This window comes from Ascaphus truei, chromosome 4 (genome assembly GCF_040206685.1).
Source record: "Ascaphus truei isolate aAscTru1 chromosome 4, aAscTru1.hap1, whole genome shotgun sequence".
NCBI classification, from domain to species: Eukaryota; Metazoa; Chordata; class Amphibia; order Anura; family Ascaphidae; genus Ascaphus; species Ascaphus truei.
The window spans coordinates 256,364,611-256,380,938 of record NC_134486.1 but is presented as its reverse complement, the minus strand read 5'-3'; the positions used below and the strand labels follow the sequence as shown (position 1 = coordinate 256,380,938).

At 44.3% G+C, this 16,328-nt stretch overlaps 1 protein-coding gene across 14 annotated transcripts in view; it reads left to right on the top strand.

Annotated features, from left to right (window-relative positions):
• Positions 1–983: 983 nt before the first annotated feature.
• Positions 984–16,328, top strand: part of EPB41L2 (erythrocyte membrane protein band 4.1 like 2) — a 220,709-nt gene continuing 205,364 nt past the window's right edge. For 5 of the 14 annotated variants that reach the window (XM_075597308.1, XM_075597316.1, XM_075597309.1 and 2 more), the window contains exon 1: positions 986–1,268. The gene's annotated coding sequence lies outside the window, so the exon portion shown is untranslated. Of the gene's footprint in view, positions 1,269–16,328 lie in introns of all 14 variants that reach the window. The other 9 variants (XM_075597315.1, XM_075597317.1, XM_075597320.1 and 6 more) reach the window with 7 other exon arrangements.

The following is a 16,328-nucleotide window of genomic DNA, read 5'->3' as shown; positions in this document are numbered from 1 at the left end:
GAGGGAGGCGGGGCAGTGACATCGCTGGGCCAATCGCCCGCAACGCACCGACGTCAACGTCACCGACGTCACGGTGCCGTGACGTTGACGCTGCTTCGCGCTGATTGGAGGTTTTCAGCCGACAGTCCTCTGAAAAACAGCTTGGCTGTCTTCTGAAAAATCCAACTCCTCAGCACGCCTGCGGACGCTCGCGTGAGCCCCCTCTAAAGGCATCCTCATTGAGGATGCAGGGGCTCAGCACGGCTTCCCGTGCTATGGACGCAGCCTAAGGCTGCGGACATAGTGCGCGTGCAAGGCGTGCGCGCCTGTCCGTTGTGTCCTCCGTTGCCGCGGGCGATGGAGAGGTGTGGCCGTGACGTCAACAGGCTGAACAAATGAGGTTAGCCCTCATTGGTTCAAGCTTGTCACGCGATGCGGCCGTCGTGTGAAATATCTAATGGATTTGTCTCCTCCAAATCCTGCTGCGCCGTCGCACTTCTGTATGCGCAACATCGCGCACCGTATGGCGGGACGGGTGCACTTAATTAGTTTGTGCCGTGCAAAAAACTGTGCAAAAGTCATTAACAACATATTCAAATGTAAAAAATCCCATTGCTTTCCCATTTTGCAGTGAGGAGCCTTCAGTAAAGTGACCCCAATATTTTTTTTACAAGATAATGAGGCAGTCATGTGGCTCACACCTTCCTTATTTGAGCACCGCCACGTGACACATCACTTTCCCCCCTCTCCTCTGCTGCGCACGTGCCTACACATATACATAGCGCGCGCGAAACAAATACTACTAAATTCCACCCGGCTACGTCACACAGCACGGAGCTCCTGGAAGGTGGCGGGGTCGGGCGGGGTCTACCAAGCGAACGGGCGGGGCTTGGTGGGCGGGGCTTAACGAGGGGGAGACTGACAGCTGATCCGACCAATAGCTCTGGAGCAATTGCGGTGCTGCGAGGGATCCAACCAACGGGAGGAGGGGTTAGCGGTGGGAGAGTGGGCGTGGCCGCGGCACAATCAGTTCTGACTGGGGTGTCGGGGAATTTCAATTTGCGATGTGAAGAGGAGCTGCTGGTGCTGGAGCCGGCGCGCGCGCTGTGATATAGCGGTTGAGGGCTCGAGTGCGTGATTGACCGTTTTACCCGCCCGGCGCGCGGCTCCTCTGGTGTGTGCGCCCCGGGGTTTGTTTTATTTTCTTGCGTCATAGACACGTCACAGACCCGTCCAGCAGCGCGGCGCGCACTTCAGCAGGGCGGATATCAGACCGTCAGCAAGAGCGGGTGAGTAAATGCGCAATAGCTGACGTAATGGAGGAGAAAGGGTGTGATATAACAAGGTCCCCCCCGGGGGACAGGTGACGGATTAAATGGTTTCCGGAGAAGGAGGTGGAGGAGCTGTCAGTATGGGTGGCACTAATCTGCAGTCTCCCGACAGCATAAGTAGGGCAAAAAAACAGCCAAATTCACCCCCCCCATGTCACTGCCATACGTCGCTGCGCGCCCGCCTTCCCCGTACGTCGCTGCACGCCCGCCCTCCCCGTACGTCGCTGCGCGCCCGCCTTCCCCGTACGTCGCTGCGCGCCCGCCTTCCCCGTACGTCGCTGCACGCCCGCCTTCCCCGTACGTCGCTGCGCGCCCGCCCTCCCCGTACGTCGCTGCGCGCCCGCCTTCCCCGTACGTCGCTGCGCGCCCGCCCTCCCCGTACGTCGCTGCGCGCCCGCCTTCCCCGTACGTCGCTGCACGCCCGCCCTCCCCGTACGTCGCTGCGCGCCCGCCATCCCCGTACGTCGCTGCGCGCCCACTCTCCCCGTACGTCGCTGCGCGCCCGCTCTCCCCGTACGTCGCTGCCCGCCCGCTCTCCCCGTACGTCGCTGCGCGCCCGTCCTTCCCGTACGTCGCTGCGCGCCCTCCCTGTGCGTCGCTGCGCGCCCGCCCTCCCTGTACGTCGCTGCGCGCTCGCCCTCCACGTACGGCGCTGTGCGCCCGCCCTGTATGTCGCTGCGCACCCGCCCCGTACGTCGCTGCGCACCCGCCCCGTACGTCGCTGCGCGCCCGCCCTCCCCGTACGTCGCTGCGCGCCCGCCCTCCCCGTACGCCGCTGCGCGCCCGCCCTCCCCGTACGCCGCTGCGCGCCCTCCCTGTACGTTGCTGCGCGCGTGCCGGCCCTCCGGGGGGGTGGGAGGGTGAAGCTTAGAGGTTTAGGTTCACAGGTCGATTAATTTATACAGAGCACAGGAAACTGTTGTATTTTGTGTCTTCAGGTGCACAAGGGAGATCCTGCATTAAAACAGAGGGAAGTCTTGGCATTGTCAATAATAAAAGTGATGCTCCTATGACCTGTACACTTTATGCTGCTACGGGTACTTAAGTGGGAGATTTACCGATGTGTTTAGTTATTTTTAAAAATTCTTATTCATGTCTGAAATGTTATTGATCTTGGAATTAACCCTTTCGCAATGTGTTGCTGGCCCTTCTGGGAGTGATGGGGTTAATATGTCTTTCATGCAAAAGGTCTGTCTGGATGTTTGGAATATGTTGCAGGCGCCTGTCAGGTGAGAGTATCTAATGTAGCATCGTACAATGGGTCTTTTTCCACCTCCAAAAAGGTTTAAGAAAAAGACCCCTCCTAAAAGGAAACTCCATTATGTGCGTGCTGAGATTATTATTTTTTTTTTTTAAATTGAATGGTACTACATTGCTTTTTGGACTCCTGTCTGTGGGGTTATCATCAGGGACACAAAAGGGTCATCCTGATTGCGTGTCTCGCCCAAAAGCAGGAACGATGTAGCACAGATACAGTGCTGCACCCCCAGGGATAACCTGCTGTGATGGGAGATGTACAGTAAAAGCATGTCCCTAGTTATCCACATTTCCTGAGGCTTAGCAACTCATAAGTCTAATTCATATTAGGGGCATTGCAGTCTGGTTTTAGTTTAACCCTTTAATTTCCTGCACACCTTTCACATGTTGCTTAAGGCTAAGTCCCCGCTGGCACTGAGCGCGCTCATGCTTGGAGAGCGCTCCAAGCATGAGCGGCGGGTGTCTTGCTTGTACGCGTGCGGATAGGGAGGGGGGGGCGGCATTGTGGGTAGTTGAGCGCGCGGGTAAGTATAGTTTTTTTGTTTACCTAAGCGCCGATCGCAGGTGAGCGTGTGTGCCCGCGCACGAGCGCCGCTGGGACTTGCATATATCTATATATGTAAGTAACCGCCGCAAGCACAGCCCGCTCAGCGCTAGCGGGGACTCAGCCTTAGGCTACGCTTACAGTGCTGGCGACGGTGACGTCAGGCTGCGGTCGCTGGAAAAATAAAATTGAGATGAGTTCCAGCGATCGCGACCAAGCCGTCGCACCGCACTTACTATAAGCGCACGCGACGGCGGCAATGCATTTGTTTTGCCGCGACGTCGCGTCGCTGTCATTATAAGCGCAGCCTTATGTGGATGTTGGTGTCTAAAATGCAGGGCTCATTCACAGTTATCCTTGTGTTTGCTCATTTCCTGCTTGAAGTATTTCAGTCTGCGCTGCGGCCGGACTGTCGTGTTCTCTATACATTTTGGTTTTGTCTGATACAAAAAATTGTTTTAAGGCTCATTTGGTGCCAAGTCCTGTTCTGTCTTTTTAAGGTTTATGTGACATCTTAGGACTAGCCTGTTAACTTTTGTGCTCTGTCCTTCCTTGTGCATTATTTACTTTATTCATACTGATATGGGTCCCAGTACAGTTTAGGGACTCCTATAGCAATGAGTTTGAAGACAGAAGCAGAATAAGTAACCACTCGTACAGTATTTCAACATCCCTAGGGAATATTTGGAGATCTTAGATTGTAAACTCTTTGAGGTTGGGTCTTCCTTTGCCTTATGTCATCATTTACCTGTTGACACCCATTTGTTTGTACTTGCTTGTATGTACAATTTTGTTTTAATGTATTCATTTAATACATTAGTCTTGCTGCCCTGAACATGTCAACAGGTGGCTGTGAGATTTGGGGCTCTTAATATATTTTTACTTGGTTTGATCAGTGTCGCTTGTTCTGAAGAAAGCAAAACGTTTATTAATGTAATGTTTGGAAGTAAGAATCTGTTGAAGTTTATAAGGCCATTAATGATGGAAATTAATAAAATGATTGGTGCTGAGACCCTTTGGACAGGAAGTCTAATTTATACTGTAGTTCTGCCAGACAGCACAAACTTTCCCTCTGTTGTCTTACTCATACCAAATCTTTTGCCCTCAATTATTCAATATGCTATGTATATGTCTCCTCCATGCTAGAGAAGATTTCACCTCTGTTTTATTTGATAAAAATGAATTGAGCTAAACGTTTCTCCAGCAGCGGAAGATGTCTTCACAGAATATTAAATAGTGGCCTTCTTCACAACGATCATTAACCCTCTCGTGCTCAATGGTTGGTTCTCCATCCCTTCTCCACATTGCATAGATTTTATAGTTGACATTTACAAGCACATCTCTACACATTATTCAGGGTGCATTGGATTTTGTTTTAGGAATATTGAGTTGTAAGACTGCATGTCTTTCCTCTCTCCATATCTGTCATGCAATGCAACATCACACATTATGCAATGATCTCCTAGGTTAGTGATGTACAGTAAGGCCTCCCCCAAATGCCCAGCTTTTGCTGCAATTTTTAGATATGTATTTATTTTTTATATTACACTAGCTAAATTGCCCTGCTTTGCACGGATTGCAATACTCTGGAGTCATCTGTTCCTTTGCCGACTTGAAACCCCCAGTCACTGAGAATCAGCTCTTTTTCTCTCCCGGCCTCGCTGAGACGGAGCTGTTAAAAAATAATGGCCTTGGAGCTAAGGCTCTGACAAACGGACACACAGGCTCTATTATTATAATAATAATAATTATTATTATAATAAGTAGTATAATAGAGGCGCAAAGCCCATTTCTTTATAAAGTGTTTGTTCTAATTATGCACTCTAGGGTTTCAGTGGTTTTCTGAATGTCGCACTGTTAATCTAGCGGTGGTCTTGAACACTTTCCAAATTGCTTAACTCCTTTAGTACATGGAGGACTTGCAAGGAGGTATATTTTTAATGTTGTTCGAAATGTTTTATTAGAAGGAAAGCAATGGAAATTGTAAACTTTTGTTAAGTTGGAGAATGGCAGCTGAAGTTGTGCTGCTTAGCGGCTTCTCCAGTACATGAAGCTCATTTTAATTTTATAGATGTAAGCTTCATATGCATTTTCTCAATGCTTGCATTTGGCCACTGAGCGGATGATTAATTCAAACCACACTCCTAATGTGTTTGAAAGCTTTAAAAAGTTGAAATATGAGGTTTTAATCAGCACTTCCTGTTCACGATCTCTTAAAATGTATCGCTGAAAATCTGTGTTATGGAGTTTCCGCATTATTGCATGAATATAACGGTCTACTAACTTCACATTTTCAGAACATTTTGGTCCAATCCTAATTTTAAACCTATGTATATAAAACGAATTGTTCTGCTTTTATGAATTTATCATTTTGTAACAATACTAAAATGTCCTGTGAACTTCTAGTTGGTTGGCAGGTTTAACTTGGATCATTGGTTCTCATAACTCACTCTTGAAGTCTGAAGTTGCATTTTATATCACTAATCAAGGTGCTAGAAGAAAGGTCGACTGCAAATCATTTTCTGTGGATTTCATTGACTTGGAGCCATTGTCACTGATTTTTATCTAGTTTTGTACTTCAATGGAGTCGCACTGTAAAAACAATCATTACTTTTTTGTTTAAAAATTAAAAAATGTTGGTTCATAATTCCTATATCTCAACTGATGTCAGTCATTGGGAGGTTGACATCTTTGGTTTTGAGAGAGAGATGTTGATAAACAGAGTGGTGTAAAGTGGTGTGGAAGGGGTGTTCTTCTGAGCAGAATGAGCTTTAGGGACATGTAGGTGTATAGGAATATTTTTCTAATCATAAAGCACGTAAGTGTCCACTTCAGCCCTCTGTGCAGAGCCCTTAGCTCTGAGCTTCTTTGCAGCAGAAAAGGGATTAATGAGTCTGCTGCAACACTATTTTGTATGTGAGGCTGCATTGGAGGAGGTTTGTTGGCATTTGGTCTGGTTGCTTTACAGTGTAGCCAGCTGTGGGAGAATAGTTACTTCCCCTCCCCTGACCCTCCCCTCCCCCTCATCTCCTCTCCTTTATGTCTCTCATCCATCATCATCTTCCACAGCCCTCACTGCTGGTCCCATGAGCTTTGGCTGTATCCGGACTGTAAACATCAGCCAGTTTGAGCTTTAGGGTTGGGAACAGTGTTAAAAGATGTCCTGCCATCTGTCTGAATACAGACTGCATCTCTGTCATAATCAGATGGTATTACGGTAACTTCCCCCTCCAATGACGTGTCAGGAAGAGAAGGTTACTGTTATGTGACCATCACTGTGCTACAAAACCAGAAAAACTATGATAAAAGAAATTACAATTCCTTTTTTATACAGTGGTGTAGTAGTTTGAACTTTAAATACAAGAGTACATTTTGGACATTAGAGGAAAGAGTATGAGGTGTGTTGTATATGAACAAACAAAGGCAAAATATTTGCTCAAAATAAATGTGCATCTATGTATTAGAATAGCACAAGGCATCATTAGCTATTTATCCAAAACCTGATATTAAAAAAAAAAAACTTGGTATTGGGCTCATGACTTCAGAAAAACTCTCAGGAGCTGTTAACATAAAATTAACAACATTTTCCGACTGCACCCTCTCTATCCACCTTTAAGACTAATCTTAAAACACACCTCCTTAAGGGCTTGTACATAGTAGATGAGCACGTAACTTCACGCGCGCCTGCAGCAAAGGCGATCTGGGGTCTGGAGGAGGAGATGCGACCAACAGCAGCTCCAATTTAATGTTGGCTAAACCACGCACGTGACCTGGCCGTCGCGAGACAAAATCAAAAGATTGTCTCGTGAAAAATTGGCTGCGTCGTCGTGCTCGCGTTTGCACTACGGTCGTGCGCATTGATTTCAGCATTTTGATTTTGGCGCTAGCGACGTCGCCCTTACTATGGCCGCAGGCTTACGATGCATATGAGTAGTTCCGTGGCTGATGCGTTACACCTCATACATAAACCTTGGCCCCTTGCAAATGCACTTACCAGAACACACCTTCCTACTGTCTCAGTACGTTCTTCCTCCTTGCCAATTAGATTGTAAGCTCTTTGAGGTAGGGACTCCTTTTCCTAAATGTCACTTTTATGTCTGAAGCACTTCTTCCCATTATGTGCTATTTGCATTACCGTATTTCCTCGATTCTAAGACGCACCTTTTTTCTGATTTTCACATGTCTGAAATCGAGGTGCGTCTTAGAATCAATGTATTAAAAAAAAAAAGAAAGTGTTATTTGATCCACTCCATCTCACTTACCAGGTTCCCAGGCGGCAGCAGGAGATATCAGTCAGCGGAGAATTGAAGTGTGCGGCGGCCGGAAAGGTCTGTGTTCGTGGAGCAATGTACCGGTAGTGAAGGCGGCAGCAGGAGATAAACGTCACGAGAACATCAGACCTTAGACCAAAGTAGGAGGTGAGCGGCATCTTGTAGGAGAACGAGAGAGGAGCACGGTGCGCTGTAACACTGAAAGTCAGACAATGGTTCCGGCACCAGAATCAGTGTCTGACTTCCGGTGTTACAGCGCACCGTGCTCCTCTCCAGCCATTCTCCTACAGTATGCCGCTCACCACCTGCTCCGGTCTAAGGTTTGATGTTCTGCTGCTGCCGCCACCCGCCTGCTGTTTTCACTACCGGTACATTGCTCCACGAACACAGACCTCTCTTGCTTCTGCCGCCGCACACTTGAGTTCTCCGCTGACTGACATCTACTGCCGACTGGAAACCTGGTAAGTGAGATGGAGCGGGTCAAATAACACTTTTTTTTTTCTTCTTCGATTTATAAGTGCCAAATTGATGGTGCGTCTTACAATCGAGGAAATACAGTATTTATTATATGATTGTCACATGTATTACTGCTGCGAAGCGCTACGTACATTATTGGTGCTATTTAAATAAAGATATACAGAAATTTTGGGACAACTTTTGCTAAATAATAGTAATACGGATACTGTAGAACCCTGTGTTGTATTATTGGATCTTGTGCATTGTTTCTGTAGTACTCAGCATTGTCTGTCATAAGAGCTGGGGGAGTGAGCACATCCTTCCCTTTCCATACTTTTGTGTTATGTTGTTATGTTGTAGTATGTTTAAGTTTTGTAGAGTTTGTAGGAAGGAGTGTGGCTTATTCTGTTTATATTTTGTCCTGTAGATGTACTTATCTTTCTACTAGCAGTGTAAACACAGTCATTGTGCTGCTTCCTAAAGCATCTCTGCATAGCTCTCCTTTTCTGACTACTGTAATTTCCGCCATACATCCTTGGCGGCATATAATATGCGTCTGAAATTTAAGAAAAGACCCTCAAATGACATTTTAAAAAGCATGGGTAAACATTTTTATAAATGTCAATAAAACTTTACCAACTGGAAGTGTTCGTTAAAATTAAAGTGAATAATGAACTTGATATTCTGATTTGCTCTCCTCCCGACAGTAGGGAGATGTCAAATTGCATTAACTGAAAATAATATTTAATGTGTAGTTGAAAGTATGACTATAAGAAAGTCACCAAATCGAGTATATTCTTAATATTGACCCCTTTTGTTAAGTGTGAAACCTTTTTTTTTTTTTCCAGTGGAAAATAATATAGTGACAGTGTTTGTATGTTCAGTCTATGGTTAATGAACAGTTGCTCTTAGTATTGTGAAATTAGTGCAAAACGTCACTTTTTTGTTATTTTGAAAACTACTTGCAGGTTTTATTCTTGGGTGCATTAAATTCCTTCGCACTCCTTTTTTTATTTTGATATGATATACACTTAGATGTAAAGAAATGAAGTGTATTTTTTTTTTTTTTTTTAATTATTTTTTTTAATTATACATGAAAAGCCATAACAGGCAGCTGTCCAATCGGCCTTGTGGGAGGAGGTAAAAACTTTGTAGGGGGGGCGGAGGGAAATGCACATAATCCGCAGCGGCAGATAATCCGCAGCGCCCTATTCACTCACTTTAAACAGCACATAATCTGCAGATTATACGCCGGAAATTACTGTACTACTTTCCTACGTGGGAAAGCCTTACTGCAAGTTAGAAGGCCTTCCAGACATTGAAGGAGTTAATTCATCTAGCAGCTTGTAGCTAACCCTACCAAAACCAACATTGGTAGGTAGTGTTTGCTCTAGTTTGGTGTTATGTTTAAGTACCAGTAACAGGTGTTTGAACAGTTTATTAACCTTGTGCAAAGAAGACTGTTGTGAAGCTAAACAAACTGATCAACCTTTTTGAGCTCTGATATGGAACTTCCTTGAATTTTATTGCAATTTTTGGAATATGGAAGAATAATCATATTGTTTCTCTTTAGGGGGGTTATGTCTTGTGAAAAATAATACAAATAACTACGCACCAGATTGTGTAATCATTAAAAAGCAAATTTATATATATATATATATATATATATATATATATATATATATATATACTGTATATATATATATATATATATATATATACTGTATATATATACTGTATATATATATATATATATATATATATATATATATATATATATATATATATATATATATATAAATACTAAGGTATTCACTTAACATTGTGCTCCCAATATTCTTTATATTATAAAGTGATGAGTGACCAAAAAATAATTTTTTTTTTTTGTGGGTAACCTTATACAAAGTGTGAGTCTGCTGCTCGTCATTAAAGATGGCTCAGCATCTTGTAGATAGTATGAAAAGAACACGTGCACAACTCTCATAGTGTAAACATGTTATTGAAACGTGACCAAGTACATGTGGTAAGTATTGCACGTAAGGAATTCAAGATCTTTTTGATGCAGGGCATGTTTTTGGTACATGTAATTACCATTATCACCAATCTGCTGGCTCCTTCCCCGTCAATGACCGCCGTCGGTATCTCCCAACCTGTCTACGAAGAGCGTCCTCTTTCCCGGACGAAGTCGTCGCCGGATTATGTCAACTCCAGGAGCGTCAGCACTTAGTAACAGCAGTTAGGAAGGCCAGGGATTGCGATAGTAGAAATCGGAACACAGATACTCCCGCACTGCCGGGTATGGTGCTAGCTACCCACACTTGATAGCCTTACATTCCCGGTAACTAACGCAGCACCACTGAAGTCACTGGATGCGCCGCATCAAAGTGACATACCATTTAGGTCTGTGTGGATAAAACTGTAGTTGCCGTGCTGGGTGAGACAGTGATGTGAAGATACGCAATTGTCCCAAAACATACAGTTACAACTCCTACGCGTTTTGTAGAATAAAATCTACTTCATCAGGGATCAATGCCAACCCCTAGCTGGCGGTCATTGACGGGGAAGGAGCCAGCAGGTTGGTGCTAATGGCTACATGTACCAGAAACATGTCCTGCTCTAAAATCTTGAATTCTGTACGTGCAATACTTACCACATGTACTTGGTCACTTTTCAATAACATGTTTACACTATGAGTTGTGCGCGGTTTATTTCTTATGTTGGTTAGTCTAAGGCCGTGTCCATGCTTAAAGTGACTGCACTTGCGACAGTGTGATCAAACACATTGCTATGGGAACATCCATAGAGCGCGCACGTGAGCTACGGCACGGCTGGTTTTTAGCGAGACAAAGTTTATTTATTTATTTATTTTTTACTTTGTCATGCGACAGCCTGGTCACGTGAGCGGATCGCCCAATGAGCGAACCAGCTCTGATATCAGCCATGCTTCCGACATGTCTCCCCATCGCGAAGATCTGTAGTCCACAGATCGTTCGGCTGACAGGCGCGTGCATCGCCATACGCTCTGTTGTGTGACTCGGCCTAAGGCAGCGGTCGGCAACCTCAAGGAAGAAGAGCCATTTTTATAAATAATGTCTTTATCCAAAATATTCTGAGAGCCGCAACGCATGCATATTACACCCCCACAAACACATACATATACATATACTGTACATACATTACCCCCCCAAAAAACCCTACACGACCCCCCCCCCCCCCAAATACACTCATTATATATACACATACACCCACCCTATCTCCCTCACTGTCCTGCGGGGGGGGGGGACTCTTTACTGTTTGCCGACCCACAGCTGCTGCGCCTCTCCCTCACTATCCTGCTGGTGGCTGTGGGGGGGCCCAGCCTCTTGTTGCTGCCAAGACCGACGTCTGCCCAGCTGCTGGCCTGCCTCTCTCCTCTACTGTCCCACACCGGGATCTGACGTATACTCATGCTATAAGTTTGAATACTTACTTCCAGCGTGCACCGGCATGAGAATCCAACGTAGGACAGTACAGGAGAGAGGCATGCCAGCAGCTGGGCAGACGTCGGGCCCGGTGGCAAGAAGAGGCCTGACCTGTTCTGGCTGGTCGCCCCCCTCTCCCCCCCTTCCCCCCCCCCCTCACAGCCACCAGCAGGATAGTGAAGGAGAGGGGCAGCAGGTGGGGGTCGGCAACATGCAGAGAGCTGCATGTAGGAGCGGAAAGGGCTTATCAAATGTAAAACTATCAACAAACTTTAACATTGCATAACAATACCAGTCCGTAAAACTTTTTATCTTTTTTTAAATGTTTTTTTTTTAGACATTTACCCCACTTAACCAATGATAACTGTAGTCTTTTGAAGTGTTCCCACAAAGCAGAAGATCACTGAAGGAAATATTTAAATGGCGGTACTAAGTTGTAAGGAGCCTAATGGCTCATTTATTTGAATAGGTCGTAAAGTGCCGTATGACATATCAACACTTAGTAGATATAGCAGTGTCTTGCTCTGGTGAGGAGAAAGATAAATGGAGACATTCTTGAGGCTTCAAATGATGGATATAGCCATCTTTTTTGTTGTATTTTTTTTTTTTTTAACCCTTGCTGGAAAAACTTAACGTTTTCATCCTAAACTGATGCTGCGTTATGTACTAATGGAGGAGGCAATACATGGAAATATGTATGAATTTGTCCATTGAAGCTGCAGAAACAGACATTCTGAGCAAGACGAAGATCATGTGCTGTGACCTTTTTTTGCAAATGATGAAGGGAACAGTGGAAATAACAGGAAGAATCAATGATATCATATCAAAAGACTTCAAGTTAGTTTCCAGATTTTCTCTAACTTGGAGTATTCTAAGCTAAGGCACACAAGCTATAATTGTTGTTTTTTTGTTTTGACTCCAGAGAACATCTTTTGTCATGAAAATTATGGTAATAGTAGTTCATAGATCTCCCTTGAATGTTTGAAAAGTTTTGAAAGTCAGTGTTTAAATAATACTCTGTTAAACGATTTGCACTAGAGGATGGTATGAAAAATCTGGAAACTTTTTTTTTTTCTGTTTTAGTTTACACTCCAGTACATAGTTTTTTGTTTTTTCCATATTACCATCTGGAAAGATCCTTTAGCACAAACACAAAATGCTTATTTCAAGTCTATAATAGGAACTGATGTTAAACAAATGCATGTTTAGCCTGTGGCAGCATGTTTGTGATCACTAATTAAGAACATGGTTTTTAAATGAGGCCAAAACATTTTACTTTAATGCTGCCAAAAATAAATGATGCATCATGTTACTGTGAGTTGAAATACAGTATTTTCCCCCGAATGCTTTGTGATTGGATGGCATCAACCATTTACTACTGTGGTGCCACCATGTAGCTGCAACTTAGACCTATATAACCTGGGTAAGTCACTGCCATAGCATATACGGTAACATGGTCTTTGTGCCTTTACGCTTTTACATATCTTGGGTCTAACAGCAATTTTTTTTTCTTAACCAGAAAAGTTTTATAGTTGCACAACACAGGGTATAATGACATTCCTGCACAATGTTAAAGCTAGCTGACACTGACGTTCCAAAACACTGTACAAAACAGTTTTTCCCAACCACATCAGCTGCATGGGTGTGTGCTAAAATGTGGTTTGGAGAAAGTTCACACTTGGCAATAAAAAGGCCACATGAAACTTGCTGTACAATTCAAAAATGTCACATTTCCTCTTTAACACTAATATTAATGAACCCAAAAATGCAATTGTGCGAATTGCCACACGTTACAAATCTAGTTTTGCTCTTCTGTCTCCCAAACCCCAAAAGACTACTAGGTAAAGCTCCACTTCTGATCATATACGGTACACTGTAAACTACCTGCATGCAGAATTTGATTAGCAAAATAGTTTTCAGGACGAAATCAATAAAATAAACGTACATTGGTACAGTAGGTAAGGAGTGACCCTGCTCCAAGGAGCTTGGTCTATAAGGTAGGGTAAGTGAAACCATGAGGTACAAGGAGATAAAGTTGATGTATTTCGAATAGCTGCTTGTTTGAAAGATTTGTGGAAGAAGTAAATAAAATTGTGCAGAGAGCTGTGAGAGCAGGGTAACGTGTGAAGGTGGAAATACTTAAATATACATCTGAAATATTTGACAGAAGACAAATTACAGAGCAGCTGTAACATCGGAGAACGGCTGACATCCTTTGGCAGTTCTTCGGCTGCCGCCTTTGTGTCTCGAATGATTCTAAGAGCGTCTGAGGTGAAGTGAAAACAATTGAACAGCAAATGGCCCCAACAGCAGCAGAGATGCAGGTGGGAGGTTCTGGCGATATCCAGGTCTTTTGAAGTTGTCTGTCTTATTCAAATTCTGTTAACCCTGTCCATGCTGGCTTAGTGGGCAGCAGCAGTGAAGGTGAAGCATATTGGGGAGAATCTTATTGGGGCTGCGACTTGGTGTTGTTTCTAAGGCAGCGGCCATAGTGCTCGCGTTGCCGCGCACTCGGCATGATCAAAAGCATTAAATCAGTCCAGCCATATTACGTGCGGAAGCGCGACGGCGCGGCAGGATTTTGAAGAGACAAAAATTTGGATTTTTCACGTGACGGCCGCGCCATGTGTGCGTCTTGAGCCGGGGCGAACCAGCCGGTTGACGTGACGGCCACGTCTCCCCGTCGTGAGCGCCTGCACTATGTACGAAGCCTTAGGCCGAGTCCATAGACGGACAGGCCGTGCTGAGGCGTGCGGACACTCCGCGCTGAGCCCCTGCATCCTCAATGAGGATGCCTTGAGAGGGGGCTCACGCGAGCGTCTGCAGGCGTGCTGACGAGTTGGAGAATTCAGCCGAGCGCCAAGCTGTTTCTCAGCGCTGTCGGCTGAAAACCTCCAATCACAGCACAGCAGCGTCAACGTCACGGCGCCGTGACGTCGGCGCCGTGACATTGATGCCAGTGCGTCGCGGGCGATTGGCCCAGCGACGGCACTGCCCCGCCTCCAACCACCTCCCCCCGGCTCCCTTCGCGCACGCTGGCTCGCCTGCAAGTCCGTGCAATCGCGCTGACTGAAGCAGGTGAGCCTCAGCGTTAGCGCGCCTCCGTTCTCCCCACCCCTCTATGGCCTGGGCCTTAGGGCGTCTAAGGCCGTTGACAGTGTTGTGTCTAAATAAAATAAACAAATCTATGTACAGATTGTATTTTTACTAAAGTGAATATTTTGAGTCTGTCTCTTCATTGGAACATTATTGGTTCAAATATTCTGACAATAGTTGAGCAAAACAGCACTGGGGTTTCTCCACCACCACCTCCTCATCCTCCCCTCCCACCCCACACCACAAGAGAGCCAAAGGGCTATGATATCCCTATAATAGCAATCAAATGACCCTGGAGTCACCTTTTTGCTTCCAGAATGTCTATGCTAACAATCTGTTAGACAGGTTAAACCGAAGAAATTTGAAATTGGTGAAGCTGCTTCATATGCCATGCTTGTACTAGGATTTTTAGATGAAGACATTGAATAATGACACTGTACTGGATTAAGCCATTAAATAAAGCAAAACTGTTAGATGCTAGTAGTACATAGTTTAGCATAGTTGAAACTCTTTGGCTGCGCTTATAGTGACAGTGACGCGATGTCTCGTCAAAACAAATGCATTTCCGCCGTTGCGTGCGCGACGGCCTGGTCCCTGAAAGTCATCTCAATTTAATTTTTTTCAGCGACCGCAGCCTGACGTCGCCTGCACTATAACCGTAGCCGGCACTATAACCGTAGCCTTAGACCTCGGCTGCAAAACAATCACATAAATACGCCAATACTAGATTCTTGCTGTGGCTGCTTAGTACAAGTTGTACGTGGGCATACATCTAACCATAAGGGAATTTTAAGGAACTAAGTTTATTAAGATCTTATTTTTTGTGTTTCTGAAACCAAATATAAGCTTACTGTGTGGTCTGGTCATATCATTTTCATTTACATTTCATAGCCAAAAACAGAATCATTGGAAAACGACCAGGGTTTTAAAAACTGTTTTGGCTGCACGTGGACAAAATATGATTAATTTAGCCAGGGAAAAAAAAAAATCATGTTTGTATTTAATTACAGGTTTTTAGGTTTAGATGTAGGTTTATTACTACAATGTTATCCTTAAAATAACTTAAAGCAAAGCTTGTAATTTTAAATCATAGCCACAGAAAATGTGCATTTTTATACATGAGCAAAATTGTGACCATCAATATGCTATGGCTGAAACCATTTATTGAATGTTTCCCAAATTTTCAGTACATTAACTGAACAAAAATATTTTTTAGCTTAATTGCTCCAAGTTATAAAAACTGGATGGAACAGAGCTGACTTGAGAGAGAGAGAAAATAAATAAATAAATAGCACTCAATTCCTATGGATGGATAAGATTATAATCTTCAAACTTTATCTTTTTTATTAAGGTATGCTATATAAAATATTAATGGACAAACACAAAAGTATGAATTGTCGTGAACTCCACGACTGACACAATAAAAACGAAGGTCATCAATGAGCGCTGATCTTATTGGCAAATGCCAAATGGATTACTTGGGAACCCATATGTATGATATACAGAGGCAGCTCGGATAACTCTCAGTATATAGGATAACCCAAACCTTCTATATATTGAAGGGAACGTTTAAGGTGGCCTCTGAGATAATGCATATCTAGGTTTCACTTAGTGACCACCGGATTGTGTCAGGGACACTAGATTGCTGAGTGAGCAGGTCTAGTTGACAGACCGCAATTGTTATCTCGTGTAGTCCACTGATTTTCTGAGCCCAATCCACAAATTTATGAATCTGAGATGTATTGCAATCAGCTTTATAAAGGAGTATCAGGATTTTCAGTATATGATACCATTTGAACCAATGTGACCAATATATTCTGCCCGGATGAACCCCAATCCGGTGTATTCACAGTGGATCACCATATAGCCTCATTGTTATAGGCAGATAATACTAATTAATTTTTCTCCAAACCATAGGGGAGCGGTGATGGAA